This window comes from Erythrolamprus reginae, chromosome 11, assembly GCF_031021105.1.
Source record: "Erythrolamprus reginae isolate rEryReg1 chromosome 11, rEryReg1.hap1, whole genome shotgun sequence".
In the NCBI taxonomy this organism is placed as follows: Eukaryota; Metazoa; Chordata; class Lepidosauria; order Squamata; family Dipsadidae; genus Erythrolamprus; species Erythrolamprus reginae.
In genome coordinates this window covers 680,156-695,206 of record NC_091960.1, presented here as the reverse complement: position 1 = coordinate 695,206, position 15,051 = coordinate 680,156, and the positions used below count along the sequence as shown (strand labels likewise).

Genomic DNA, 15,051 nt, shown 5'->3' with positions numbered 1-15,051 from the left:
TGTGGCCATTTGTGCCGGGGAGAAGAGAGACTATGCGGTGGAGGTGCAGGACATTAGGTTTCTCACCCGGAAAGCCTGAAATTCGCATTAGGAAGGGGGAAAGCTTGGAGAGCAAAGGAGGCGGATCCAAAGAGCCCCCCCCCACCCCACCCCCAGTGCAGAGCAAGGAGCAGCAGGAAGTGACCCAGGAGGCAGAAGCCAGAGGGAGAAATGGATCCTCTCCAGGGGGACCCCCTTGGCTGCTCCGCCTGCGAGTGGGAGGGGACCCACAAGGAATCTAGACTTCCACGGCTAGTCCAGGGGCCGTCAGGGGTCCTTGCCTGGGTGCGTCTCTGCAGACAGGCAGCTCAGGAGCCGGACTCTCCCTCCGACAAATGGAGACTCTGCCAGACGTGGGCCACACCCCACGAACCCCCCTGCGTTCCCAAAGGAACATCTCCGCCGGGTCTAGAGGGCCACAAGCCGAGACCCCCCCTCCTCTTCTAGAGAGCACGGCCGTTCCTTTGCCTGCAAACCTGGACAACCTAGTGCCTCCCCCCACCAGATGGGTCAGGATCACAGCCTACCCTCTGCTGGCTGGGGGATTCTGGGAGTTGAAGTCCACAGGTAGCAGAGGAGCCATAGCTGACCACCCTGGTTATGCCTGAATATACAGTTGATATAGTGGAGTCAGGACAGAATAACAAAGCTGGAAGGGACCTTGGGAGTTGGGAGGTCTTCTAGTCCAGACCCCTGCTCAAGCAGGAGACCCTCCTAGACCCTTTCAGACATAGAAACCTAGAAACCTAGAAGATTGAGGGCAGAAAAAGACCTCATGGCCCACCTACTCTGCCCTTCTACTATTCCCTGTATTTGATCTTAGGATGGATCCGTGTTTATCCCAGGCAGGTTTACATTCAGTTCCTGTGGATTGACCAACCACGTCTGCTGGGAGTTTGTTCCAAGGACCTGACCAGTGGTTGTCCAGTCTCTTCTTATCTTGAATTATGAGTGTGCAAATGAAATGGGCTTTATGCAATGGGCTTTCAGAGATCTCTGTCCCTACGCTGCCAGGCAGACGGAAGCAGGGAGGGGGCTGCTCATGTTCCTCCCCCCCCTTTATAGTCCCCCAGTGGGGCTTTGGTCTCTGTTGAGGGGCAGGGCTGAGGCTTCCCCGATTTCCCAGCCCAAAGGTGGGAGGGAAGGCTGAGCTCCCCTTTCGCAGCCCATTTGATCCAACAAAGCAGCAGCCGAGCAGAGCAGAGCAGGGGACGTCTTCACTCCCAACCCAACTGGACTTTCAGGCACAGATAGAAACCCACTTATTGTATCTCTCAACGGTGCGTGGAAAGGAGGAGGAGGAGGAGGAGGTTTCCTTCGGGAGCAAAATTGAAGTGGGGGGGGCGCCTCAGGTCCCTGCAGCAGACTTGGGGCCTCTGCCGGAGCTCAGCCGGACTGCAAAAGAGGACGGAAAGCCCCCCCCCAATGCAAGGCAGAGCCCGTGCCAAAACCCCTTCCGCCATTTCCCAAGGAAGGAAGAAGCAGTCATGAAAATCCGAGGGTCAGAATTGCAGCAGGGGTGTTTTTGAACCAGCTTCAGCTGGAAAGCGTTGGCACTAGTCAGTCCCCAGGAAGAGCGGAAGGGACGGATAAATCTTCCTCCGGCTCCCTTGCAATTCCTCGCTGAGCAGAGAGGGAGGAATGGGACTCGGAGTAGGTCGAGGTGGGAAAGGAGGCCACCCGGTAAGAGCCAGCAGCCTCCGCGAGCACAGGGGCACCCACCTCCAGAAAGGAGATCCAGAGCCTTTGGTTTAAGCCCACTTCTGGGTCGTGGGGACTCATTTGCGTTGTTATCCAGCTCTTGCCTAGCGTTTGCCACCTTCCGCTGGCTGGGGAATCCTGGGAGTTGAAGTCCGAATATATCCAAGTGGCCAAGGTTGGGAAACACGGGCTCAGAGGCTCTGGCGTGTTTCCCTCTGTGAAAGGCCCAGCTGTGTTTCAGGAGGGAAGAAGCAGCAGCTCCGTGGATAGGAATCGAAACCCCTTCCAGGAAGACCAGCGTCCGGCTGCCTCTCGAAAAAGCCCCTTTGGGACACCCATGGCCTGGAGGAGTGACCCTCTCCGCACACAGCCTGGGGGGGGTCTCCCATCACACGCCCCCTGCTCTTCCCAAGCCCATCATGCACCGCTCAGCCTTTCCCCACCACCCGTGCGCAGGGAACTGCTTCTCTCGGGGGGGGGGGGGCAGAGAGCCGAGGCCAGTGGGGCAGTCACCGCCTCTTGTGCCGGGCTGAGCAAACTCTCCAGGCCGGTGGCTATGCAGGGTCCGCAGGTGACCCAAAGCTCAGGAACAAAACTGAAGATGACCCGCACACTTTCAGGTGGGGGGGGTGTTTCCTCCCAGTTCGGAGCAGATCCCCCAGCCCGCTGGTGACGTCACGATGGCCTCACGGATCTGGTTCGGTCGGTGGTGGACTGTGGGCGCCCCCATCTTTGAACGTTTCCCCCCCTGCTGCTGCTGCTTGAGAAAGGGCCCCCCTGCCCTCTTTATTCCTCCGCCCGAAGTCCATCGGGTCAGCTCCCCAGCTGTGTGGTGTGCTGACTCCAGCTACTGAGCATGCGCGGAATTGCACGAGGGGAGGCGGTCGCACCTGCAAAATGTGGCGGTGTGAACCACTGGCGAAGGCAGGTGGCAGCCAGTCCTGCTCCCCAGCCTTCGTCTCAGCTGAAGCGCCACTTGAGGAAAAGCTTGGAGCCTCATCCCGTTAGCAGGGCCCTCGCCCCAGGGGCCCCACTGCTCTTTCTTTTGGGCTTCAGTGACCTTGGGAGGCAGAGCGAGACGTCTGCCCTGCCTGACCTCCACCACCGCTGGCCGCCTCTGGGAAGCAATCAGAGCGGGAGGATGAGCACGGGACCCCTCTGAAGAGACAGGCTGGGGAGGGGTCTTCTGGCTTTGGACTCCAGGCAACCTGAGGCCCACCGACCCTTCCACTGCAAGAGGGAAAGAGAAGGTTCCCAGAGTCCAGCTTGTTTTGGCCCAAACATTTTGCACGGGAACGAACGGACCGATGTTCCTGATGCCCATTCCCAACTGAGGACCCCAGGACCATCAGGAGCGCACGTCCTTCGGTTCCTGATCTGCGTGGTAGAAGCAGAAACAGAGACCCCAGAAAGGCCCAACGCTGCAGACCCCATCCCCACAAACGAAGAAGAGGCTGGTCCAGATGCATGTCCAAGTCCAGCGAATGAACATTCACCAGCATCCCAAGCAAAGGCAGACTCCACATCTGGAAAACAGGGTGCGCACCAAGAACACAAGAGGCAAGTAGTCGGACTCCGCACGGGGTCACCTGCTCCCTTCGGACCTCTGAAAGGAAACCTCCCCAGGGGGCCTCAAATCCTGCCCCATTCAGACGCACCGGCTGCCTGGAAAGCCCGTTTGTTTACTTGTTGCATTTACACACTGCGCATCTCCCTCCCCAAAGCGACTCTGGGCAGAACATCTGGAAGCAGGCAGGCGTCACCAAGAACCCTTTCTCTCTCTGTTGTCAGTAACTGACCGTTTATCCAGTCAAATGAAAAACGACAAGCTGCCCATGACCAGGGCCCCCGGGGCTGCTCAGCGAAGGCGACAGAGACCCCTCCCCACGGACCTCCTCCCGCTCTGCTCCGTCCTGCTCCAGAGAGGCTTCCGGGGGGGGGGGGAGCAAGAGCAGTTCCCCAGACAGCCCCAACATGATCCCCAAGGGCCTGCGGGCCCTCCAGGCTCTTCCCCCCCTTCCAGGCCCTTCCCACCCTCCTTGCCAGGCAGGGGAACCAAAGCCACGTGGGGTCTCAGCTGCTGCCCAGGCAGCCAAACCCCCTCCAGGCTCACGGCTGCTTTGCCCTCCACAGGCCGAGAGGAAGTGGATTCAGGGAGGACAAAGGAGCCCCCCCTGCCCCTTCGGGAGGCAACCCCCCCCCCCCCGTTTCTCTGCCTGTCATGACAATGGGGAATAATGGTGAGTGGGGAGAAGGCGGAGGGATGATTCACCAGGGATGCTGGCAGACCCAGTCGGACAGGCTCCTCGCCCTCCCGGCTCCCGAGGAGACTTCCACGCACACCCGTCCTCGGGAGACTTCATGGTGGCCCCAGTCTGCCTCTGTCCACCGCTGGAAGGACGCTCCTCGGCCCCGCCCCTCCCCTTTATGGCTTCTCGGCCCCTCCTCACTCCTCCTAAACCCTCCCTCCACCCCTCTCCATTGGCTGGGCAGGTTCTGCGGCCCAAGCTCTTTCCCGGCTACTCCCAGAGGGCCCAACGCTCCCCAGGCGGTTGCTCCAGTGGCCAACTTTTTTTCCAGGCTGAGTTTCAACCGCCAGGAATGCGACGGGCGGCCCTCCTTCCGGCTGTGTGTCCTGCGAGGGGTGGGGGGGGTGTTGCATCCAGGCTTCTGTCGTCTCCTCCTCCCCCCTCTCTCTGCCCTCCTGGTGTGGCCGTCGTGGCCCACTGAATTGATACTCAGAGTTAATGTTGCATCTAAACTTCACCCCATAAAACGGAGCCCTCTTTACTGCAAACAGCACGACACACGACACACGCCTCCTTGGCCAATCTACACTAGTCCACAATGGGCATCATTGCACAACTGCCCCCCCACCCTGCCCCCTTGGGACGGCAGTGGCTGAACCTTCGCTACTAAGTTGTTCATTCATTCATCCATCATATTTACATGGCTGTCAAATGATGCTGTCAATCAAGTGACTCTGAGCGGTTGTGTTACAAACACGGTGAATCTGCTTTACTCCACAATTAAAAATCCATCTTATGAGCCGCATGTTTGTGGAGTCCCATGACGGGGGAGGAATTAAGAGGCCACAGCCGTGGGGATCTTGCCGTTATCAACCCCCGCGTGCCAACAAAGCCTCCGACCATAGTTCCCTCTAAGCTGAGCAATGGCTCACTTAAAAATCATCATCAACTCAGAGTTTTCCAAACCTGCCCAGAAGCCGAGAGGGAAAGAGTGCTGCCCACTCCCGAAGGGACTGCCGCTCAAACACTATACTTTTCCGCCCACCCCCCAAAAAAATTAGAGGGAACACTGCCTCCGACGTGACACGGGCTTTATTCACAGCCAGATAGCAAGCGGCATCTGATCACAAAAGTGTTAACGTGTATAAGGCCAAAACCTCCTTTGGAACAACAAAAGAACGGAGCCAGGAAGGACCTTGGAGGTCTTCTAGTCCAACTCCCCATTCAGGCAGGAGCCCCCTGCCCCCCCCCACTTCTGGAGGCCAGCTGCCCCACTGAAGAATTCTTCTGGCTATCCAGAAACTTCTCCTCAGTTCTAGACGGCTTCTCTCCTTGAAAGGTTTCCATCCACTGCTTCTGGTCCTGCCTGGGAGGGTCCACCACCATTGGCCTGGCTCACCTGTGGTAGGGGGGGGGGGGGCTTTAGTGATATAAAGATAACGGCTGCCCTCAAGCCACTGGGCATTTCGCATTGGCTGCACAGGAGGCCGTGCACGTTAGCAGGGCTGGGGGGGAATGTCTGAGAGGGTGGTGGGCAGCAGTTCTTCCAGAGGTCACATAAATAAATGAAACCTGAGAGAGGAGGGCCGGCCCAAAGACACCAGCTGGCTTCAATGCCCGAGGCAGAGCTATGAAGGCTAGGACCCCCAGCCCCCCCCCCTCTGCCCCCCATCCTATGTGCACGCAGTGAAGACAGAACCCGCCTCCCAACCACGCAGAAAAGATCAAACAAAAGCCCACCCTCCTGAAGAGGCCTGGAAAGGCCACCCCCACCCCACGTGGAATTAATTAAAGTGGGGGGGAGTGTATTTCCTGTCTTGTTCCTAGCTGTGGGGAGAAGCATTTCATCCCCATAGATGTGAGGCTGCAGCTCCTGGCAGATCCCCTTCTGCTCTGGGATCCCCCCACCAGATCCCCCCTCCAGAAAGCAGGACAAGGAACAACGGATGGAAACTAATCAAAGAGAGAAGCAACCTGGAACTAAGAGAAACTTCCTGATGGTGGGAACAGTTAGCCAGTGGAACTGCCTGCCTCTGGAGGTTGTGGGTGCCCTGGAGGCTTTCAAGTAGAGACTGGGCAGCCACCTCTTTGAAACAGTCTGGGCCTCCTGCCTGAGCAGGGGATTGGACTGGAGGGCGCCCAAGGTCCCTGCCCGCTCCGAGATGTTCTGTTCTGAGGGTTCCGTGTTAAACCCGAGCCCCCCTCTCGCAAAGAGCAGCCGCCTTTCCCCGGGTCAGGCTCCCTTCTCGGCCTGCCTTGTTTTGATTACTCAGCCATCACCAACACCTTTTCAGAAGCTTGGATAAACACCAGCACCGAGCAGCACCGGGCAGCCCCGCCCACCGCCACCACGCCCACACCCAGCAGTGGAGACCTTGCCACTGGCTGGGAGCCTAACCAGATACGTAGAACCTTACCAGGAAGAACGAGGAGAAGCCAAAATGGAACTGCCCTGTGGAGCAGGGAGGGGTTCTGCCCAGAGCCCGAGAGCGCCGGGCCCTCCAGGCAACACCAGGGGGTCTCTGGAAGCAAGAAAGAGCCCGGAGCCTCCCAGCATGGACCCCCCACCCGGGCCTCCTCTGGGGCAGGGTCCTAGGCGCTCCCTCGCTTGCTCCCTGGGCTGTCCTGCAAGGGGGAGGGGGAGGGGGGAGGCCCAGCCCTTGCTAGGCAGGAAAGAAACCTGCAAATTAAATATAAATAGCTGGGACGCAGAACAACCATTATCTCGCAAAGCCATTTTTACCTCACCCGCTTTGCAAACCGTCCCAGCATGAAACTGGAGGATCTGTGGGCTGCCTTGTTTCCTTTGGCCAAATCCCAGGGATGGCCACTTTCCTGCTCTTGGGTCCACAGCAGAGGCCTTCAGGCTTGGCCACTTAAAGACTCGTGGACTTTGACTCCCAGAACTCTCCAGCCAGCTCTGCTGCTGGGACCCCTGGTCTCCAGCCCCTAACACAATACCGGCCTTCCTCCTAGTCCTCAAAATTCACCGTCCCCTACATCCCAGCTGTAACCAAGCCTACACACACAGTCACATCCATTCTCCCACAATCGCCTCCTGTGGCGTCCACTTTGGCCTGCAAGCTTTTGTGAGGGGAGAGCCCCTTCTCCTGTGGGGAGCAGGGTCCCCAATATGCCCCCCCCTTTGGAGGTTCCGCTATGAAGGCATGCCAGCTGCTCCAAAGGCTTATTAGCTTCCAGAGAGATTTCCTCACTTTCAAAAAAAGGCTGAATTTCAGAAATAAATTGGATTATTATGACAGGATCTTTAAGCTGCCAAGGAGTTATCTATAATTGCTTCATAAGCTGCTTCACTGTGGAAGATCAGGTGTGATTTTTTTTATTAAAAAAAGAAGGAAATCCAGACCTCCAGGAACACGTCACCCACCCAGTCAGCGCAAATCATCCTCAATGTTAATGGTAAGTGGGGGTTTAAGACCCCGAGGTGAAAGCCCCCCCGGCCCAGATGGCACAAAACCTGAGCATGAAAAATAGATTTAGAAATAAAACCAAGTCGGAAACCAAACCAACCACGAGGGATTGGGGGGGGGGGGGGGGCTTAGAGAAATGTACAAGCCAGACCACCACTCAACTGGACTCAGCTTGTCATCAGCCCTCAACTAATAGCTAATAACAAATAGGAACTAATAGCCACATGGTGGCCTAGGCCGGGGGTCTCCAAGCCTGGCCACTTTCAGACGGGTGGGCCAACTCTTGCCAGCTGGGGAATTCTGGGAGTTGAAGTCTGTCAGGCTTAAAGGGGCGAAGGAAATGCGCCTCTTGATCAGATTTCCTGAATTGAGGAAGAGGAGGGAAGAAGCGGGATCTGGCCCTTCCCCCTCGGCCAGGTCTCCCTACTCTGGGTCAGCTTCTTTGTTCCTGACCTCTACCGCCCCTGCCTCAAATTCTCTCGGCACCATCTGGCCCCTGTGATAGATTGAGGAGGGTCTCGGTAGCCGCAGACCCAGACTGGGCTGCCTGCCCCCTTTCTCCCTCCCGGAATTCAGCCAAGACGGAAGCTCCCGCTGAAAGGCCGGCACTGCCCGATGCCCCCTCCCCCTTGGGGGACCAAAGGCAGAGGGCAAAGGGGCCCCCAGTCCAAGGAAGCCGCGACTGCGCTGTAAGGGCCGGTCCCTGCTCTCCCGGCCCCTCCCCTTTTACAACTCCACTTTCACAGCCACCTTTAAGAGGCCAAAGAGATAAGAAGCTCCAGATAAGGAGCAGGGTCTGTTCTGAGAGTCTTTTGCCCCAGAATCTTCAGGGGGAGGCATTCGACAGATGGCAGAGTTCAGCAGGCCTGACGCCTACACCGAGGGAAGGGCGTGCCCACTGCCTGGGTCCCCAGGAGAGCCGGGCCGGGCCTTCCAAGGGGCAGCAGCCCAGTCCTGGGGCCTCCTAAGTCTGAAGCAGAAGGCCGGGGGCCGGAGTGACTGGGGGGGGGGGGAGCAGAGAACCTGGGCAAAGGGAAAGAGCCCCCACTTGGGGAAGCCCCTCCCCCTACCAGGCGTGCCCTGGGAGGAAGGGGAGCAACCGAGGGAGGGGGGGTCGCATTCACTCACCTCTTGCATGGCTGCACTTCCCGCAAAGCTGCCTCCCTGGGGGGACCGGGGGGGGGGCACAGAAGTCAGTCTCTTTTCCTCCTGAAAAGAGCCCAGCCTGCTTCCCTGCCCCGCCTCAGCTGGCTTGCCTGAGCCCTGGAGCCTTCAGCCAGGCAGGGGACACACCTTCTCCCCTCCCTCCGCTGCCTTGCCAGCCCCAAAGCCCGGCCCACAACGGCCGGCCTGCCTGCCTGGCAAGGGGAAAGAGCGCCCCTGGTGGCCGTGGAGCGCAGGCACACACGCGCAGAGCAGGGGCGCCACAGGTTGCCGGCCCTCCTTAAGGTCTCCCGAGAGAGCTCACCCTTCCCAAACAAGCACTTCAGACTGAAGTTGTTCAGGCAGAAAACGGCTGGAGCCCAGACCCCTTTGGGGGGGTTCGGAGGGGGGGGGGAGTTCTCCGCACATGCTCCAAAGTTCCTCTTCCTTGTGACGGAAGGCCGCTCCCCACCCGCTGCGATTTGCAAGGGAAAAGCTTCTACCGCTTCCTGCAGTGGGACCGCCCCCAACGCCTTTGCTGCCCCCCATCCCAAGAAAACACACACACACAGGTCCTTTGAAAGCCTCCCACCCACCCTGACACACCCACCTGACACACACACACACACACACCCCACCTCCTGGCCTGTGACGTGGCCTCAGATGAAACCAGGACTCTGGACTCGGCTTCCCCCGGAGTGAGTCTCGGTTTCACTTGGCCCGGCTTCCTCTCCAGTGGCACAAAGAGCGCTCGGCCCATCAGTCGGTCAGCGGGGGGAGGAGGCACACAGGGAGGGAGGGAGGGAGGGGTGTGTGGTTCCCAGATTGAAGGATAAGTGGGGGGGGGAATTCCCCAGGCAGAGGAGCCCCGTCCTTCAAGGGGGGGCTTCTCCTTTCATCCTGACACACAGACTTCCAGAAACGTGGGTCTGTCTCCGTGGCCTCCGTCCAGAATGAATAATCTAACACACCATCGAATCTCCCTTTCTCTTTTGGAGCAAGATGACAGGAGATTCCAGAAACAGGACTACAGACAATAAGAAAGTTTAATTGTAAAAAAATCTGTATTTTTTTTTAAAATTAAACTGTCTTACTCTAATTGCCTTTAGATCACGCTAAAGATAGAAGACAATGCATGATTGTAGGGAGAATTGTTTTTAGCAAAACACGTTTTAATATTTAAGATTATTTTGGCAGCCTTTTCAGAATAGACACAATTCAATGGATTCCAGACTTAAAAGACATAAGGGAAATTGTGCCGAAGCCTGACTGGGGGTGGGGGGTGAGCAGGGGGTGACAGTCAACCCCTAAAACAGTTTTGAGACTCTGCCCCTCCCCCAGGAGCCCCCCACCCCCATAAGTGTGCAGTCTGTCTGATTTCTTTGCAATTGTTTTGATAGGAAGTGCCTGCGATCCCAGGGAAGAGGAAAGGGTTAAAAAGCCCCCCCCTGGAGATTTCAGCCATCAGCCAATGAGGCGGCAGCGTTTGAAACCAAAAGAGCCAATGGGCAGCCTCTGATGGTTACACACCAATGGCCAGGGGGGGGGGGTTGGAACTCTGGCCAGATCCTGAAGCTGGAGAGCAGGCAGCCAATGGGCAGAAGCTGGACTCTCCCCAGGGGGCCCTTCCAAAGGCCCAGGGGCTGCGTGGGCATCCCAGGAGGAAGGAAGGAAGGAAGGAAGGAAGGAAGGAAGGAAGGAAGGAAGGAAGGAAGGAAGGAAGGAAGGAAGGAAGGAAGGAAGGAAGGAAGGAAGGGGCTCTCCCATCGCAATTCCAGGATTAAGGAAGCAAAAGGCCTCCCAGGGAAAACCCCAAGCAAGTCCAGTCGCCTCTTGAAAAAGCCCCCTCGGGACAGCCACTGCCCGGAGGACTCAGGATCGCCAGAGACCTCACGCAGCCTAAAAGAGGCAACCCGGAGACACGGAGGGGACAGACGGGCTGCTTAAAGGCCCAGGCCAACTCCTCCTCTCCTCCTGCCCGGCCCTCCCAGGAGAACTTCAGCCCGGGGGGGGGGGTGTCTTTTACGTGGTGCCAATCACTTCTGCCTCACCTGAGCCCGGAACACCAGGACTCAGACACCAGAGATAACTGGAAATAGGAGGTGAGGATTCTTGTACAAATCTAGGCTCTTTAAATTATGAAACTAAATATTATTCGCCACAGTCTGAAAAATTAGTTCTCAAGCTGCAAAGGCAAAAAAAGAGAGAGGAAGGTTCCTGGCTGCCCTGAAAAACAGCAGAAGTAAACAAACATCTGCAAAATATTTGCAGAGAGAGTCACCTGGTGGTGAGATGGGCGGCAAATAAATGCAACGTAATAGAATCCTGGGAACTGATTAATTCCAAGCTCTGGGCTTCCCCGGCTTCTGTGGTGCAGCCAAGGAGGTCCATGATTGCCCCCAAAGAGTCAAAGGCTAACTCAGCTTTCTTTCTGGGGGATTCCGGGGCGCAGAAGGCTGGGCTCCCCGCCTCACACCCCTCCAGTCTTTTCCACACAGAAGGAGGGGGGCTGGCAGAGAAAATTATAACAAAATTTAGACTTTGTGGTCTAAATCGTGGTCTGGGTGATGGAAAAAGCACCCCAAGATCGGTCATGGCATTTCCGAGGACACGCAAGTCCCAACTCAATAATGCAGATGTATGGGAGAAAATAAACAGCACTAGGAATTGCAGCCATCAGGTGAAAAGTATAGGCCAGTGGTGGCGAACCTATGGCACAGGTAACACAGGTGGCACATGAAACCACATCTGCTGACACACGAGCCCTTGCCCTAGCTCAGCTCCAACACGCATGTGATTTTTGACTGACACAGAGGTCTGGGGGGGAGGCGGGATGGGGGGGCGTTTTTACCCTCTCCCGACCCCAGGGAAGCCTTTGGCGCCTGGGGAGGGGGAAACACGAGCCTACTGGGCCCACCAAGGAGGAGTTGGGAGACAGGCTTTCCAGCCTCCAAAGGGCCTCGGGAGGGGGGGGCAGGGGAAGTTGTTTCCACCCTCCCCAGGCACTGAATTATGGATGTGGGCACTTGCGCATGCACGATAGTGCGCGCACACACTTTTTGGGCACCCAAGGAAAAAAAGGTTTGCCATCCCTGGTATAGGCATCTTTGACTTACAATCAGAACTGAACCCCAAATTCTAGTTGTTAAGTGGATTCTGCTCCATTTTATGGCCTTTCTGGCTGCCATAGTTGCCACATGGCAAAAGGGGATCGCATGACCCGCAACGGTCATAAATGTGAGCCAGTTGCTAAGCCTCCCTATTTTGATGTGATGCTGGCTGGGGAATTCTGGGAGTGGATGTCCGCACACCTTAAAGTGGCCAGGCATGACTTTCACACCCAAGGGGGGTCCAAGGTCAGAGAGACCAAAGAGCCCACCCCCACCCCCCACCCCACCTGCAAACGCAAGGGCCACCCCCAAGGGCGGTGAGGTCCAAGTATTCCAGCCATCACAGAGCTGCTGAAAATTCCTCCCCACTCGCCGATAATCCAGCGGCCTCCAGAAGGAATTTGCAGTAATGGTGACGGTAATGCAATCTGGCAGCAGAGCTGACCGCTCGCATCAATTGCCTTTTAAAAAGTCTATCCGTATATTGGACCAGGCGCAGGACGACGGCCTGCTTCTCCCGCCCACCCCCCAGGAAAGATTCGGCCTCCCCCAAAGAGATCCGCCAGACCACTGCCGTCTTCAAAGCGTTTAATACAATTGTGAGACGGAACCTGAGTCCTTGTCTCCAGCTGTGCGCCTGTCACGGCATTTAATCCATCCCAGAGGCAGAGACCTCTCACCTGAGAAGGAAGCAGTGGCCAGGCCCAGAAAGAGACAGGAGGGAAGGGCAAAGTTCAGGAAACGTCCTTCTGCCCCCCGTTAATCACAGACACATACAACACCCCCCTCCCCCAAAGATCAATGTAGGGGGCTTTCTAGCCGTTTCCCATCCTTGTTTCTCGTGGGCCCCCCCAACCACAGTCAGTCGAACTCAGTGGCTGCCACGAGGGATCCCTGGGTGCCAGCAAGCGTGAATCTCATGTGAGAATGACACAGAGTCAAGGCAACAGCTCTGAGCTCAAGGTGTGCGCTTTCACAAGTTGTACTGCACATGGGCAGGCGTTGTTACGTGTGTATCCCACAACCACCTTCAGACACCTTTCCTGTGCTGGCTGAGGAATTCTGGGAGTTGGAGTCCGCGATTCTTCCTCTCTCAGGTGAGGCCAAGGGAGGCAGCACCTGGTCTCAAACAAGACGGGACCCCAACCCTTCTGACACCTTTGCAGGTGCAGGTGCTCCTGAAAATCTCAGACTCCCCCATGAACAACCAACCTGCCAACAATTAATGTGAAATACAAGTGAAAGGGACGTGACCAGGGAATCCCCTGCGTTCCTCTCCGTCTCATCAAGACATGCACACAAAATTCTCATACACATCATTCTTTTGGGGGGGGGGGAAGCAGGTGCCCAGAGTTCACAAGAATTATGGTCAAGGCTGCTTTCTTCAGGGCTTTTAAAAGACCCCGTCCTCCTTAAGACCCTGCTTCAGACTGATCCCAGGGCGACTCTTTCCACACACTTCCCCCTTTCCTCCACGCCTCCTCCTGGCATCCCTGAAACACGGGTGGGAGGAAATAAGAGATAAAAACTCCCCCCCCCCTTGAGGTTAATGAGCCGAGAGTAGCCACCTCCGCTCCTTATCACAAAGGCACCCTTGATAGTCCCACCTGCTCCTTGGGTGAAGGATCACAACCATCGCAGCCCCTCCATCACCAAGGGGTGATCTGAGCTCCCCTCACTTAATACCTCTGCTGCCACACCATTGTTCCATATGGGGGGGGGGCAGAGAAAACAAGAGGGGGGGTCAGGCCTGTGGACAGCTACCACTGCTAGGTTAGGTTAGGTTTATTGGATTTATATGCCGCCCCTCTCCACAAACTCGGGGCGGCTCACAACAATAATAAAAAACAGTACAGTACACAATACCAAATCCAATGCCCACCCATCCAGTTCCAATTTAAATTAATAATCTCATAAAAAACAGTATATATAAAAAACAGGCACACAATCAATCAACAAAACAACATGGGCAAGGGGGAGGTGTTTTAGTTCCCCCATGCCTGACGGCAAAGGTGGGTCTTAAGGAGCTTACGAAAGGCAGGGAGGGTGGGGGCAATCCTAATCTCAGGGGGGAGCTGGTTCCAGAGGGTCAGGGCCCCCACAGAGAAGGCTCTTCCCCTGGGTCCCGCCAGACGACATTGTTCAGTCGACGGGACCCGGAGAAGGCCAACTCTGTGGGACCTAACCGGTCGCTGGGATTCGTGCGGCAGGAGGCGGTCCCGAAGATATTCTGGTCCCAGAATAGAGCAACAGGCTGCTTGAACAAGGGCCAGATCCTTTGGGCAGCTTCCCTCCAGGCCCCCAGCTCAGTCCATCTCCAACTTCCTCCTCATCTGACCCAGAAAAACAGCGCCACTAAAGCAGCTGCTGGGGGTCTTGATGGGTGGAGAAACTCAGACCCCTGGGAAACAAGCGGCCACAGAAAGAAGGACCAGGAAGGCGCAAACCTTCTCAAAGCGGAGACACCGTGAGGACACACTCGGGCGCTTCTCACGTCCAGGGCCAGGCAGCCTCCTGGCTTCAATTCTCCCTGGGCCATCAGCGCGCACACACACACACACACACCCCTCAGCAAAGCTGCAAGAGACCAGCCACCCCGGAGATGCAAGCAGGCCTGGTTAGTGTCGCTGCAGGTGGTGCCTGGGGAGAAGGGGACCAGGGAGGCCCACTCCCTCCCCACTGGGGGGCGTGAAAGGCCCAGGCGCACCGGCTGCTGGAGTGCGAGGCCCTCTTCAGCGCTCCCAATGCAATTCACCCCTTGGCCTCGCACAGCTCCTGCCTCCTCAGGCTCAGGGCCTCCGTTCCGGAAACCAATCAGGCCGATGATCCCAACAGAAAAGAGCCATGAACAAAGCAGCTGCCCTTGGGTCCCATCCAGCCCACCACAGCCTGGCAGAAGAACCACCCAGGTGACAGGGTGGAGAAACAGACGGGAGGCCAGTGGCCCCTTTGGTCCAGCTCAGCTTCAACCGACTGGCAGCAGCTGAGGTTTTAGGCAGAGCCCCCCCCCCCTTGATCCCGACAACCTCCATTCTCTGCCCCCCCCCCCCCCGAGGAGGCTGCAGGTCCTCAGAAATCGCCCGGTGGCCCCTTAAGCCCCAATGGAAACAGGGGCCCTTCTGTGCAGCTCCAGAGCTGCCGTCTCCCCTGGGAGGGCCCCCAGCAGACCCTCCCTCCATGCCCGTCAGACGCAGCCGCCAGGTGGGGCCTTTCCGGTGCCCAGCAGAGAGGAATCCGGTCCAAGGGCTGGTGGTGGTGGCAGCAGCAGCAACACTTGCCCAATAATGACTCTGGTGGTAATTAAGCTGCAAGCTAACTGAGCAAGACCCTTAATTACCTCTTTACATCATTACCAGAATTACAGAGCAGTCTCTCCCC

General features: G+C 57.1%; 1 protein-coding gene across 5 annotated transcripts in view; it reads right to left on the bottom strand.

The window, feature by feature from the left end:
- PAK4 (p21 (RAC1) activated kinase 4) overlaps positions 1–15,051 on the bottom strand; it is a 32,312-nt gene that overhangs the window by 12,159 nt on the left and 5,102 nt on the right. The window contains exon 1 of one of the 5 annotated variants that reach the window (XM_070763731.1): positions 9,202–9,278. The exons of 3 other annotated variants lie outside the window; for them this stretch is intronic. The gene's annotated coding sequence lies outside the window, so the exon portion shown is untranslated. Of the gene's footprint in view, positions 1–8,548; positions 8,699–9,201; positions 9,279–15,051 lie in introns of those variants that run through there. One more of the 5 variants, XM_070763729.1, reaches the window with a different exon arrangement.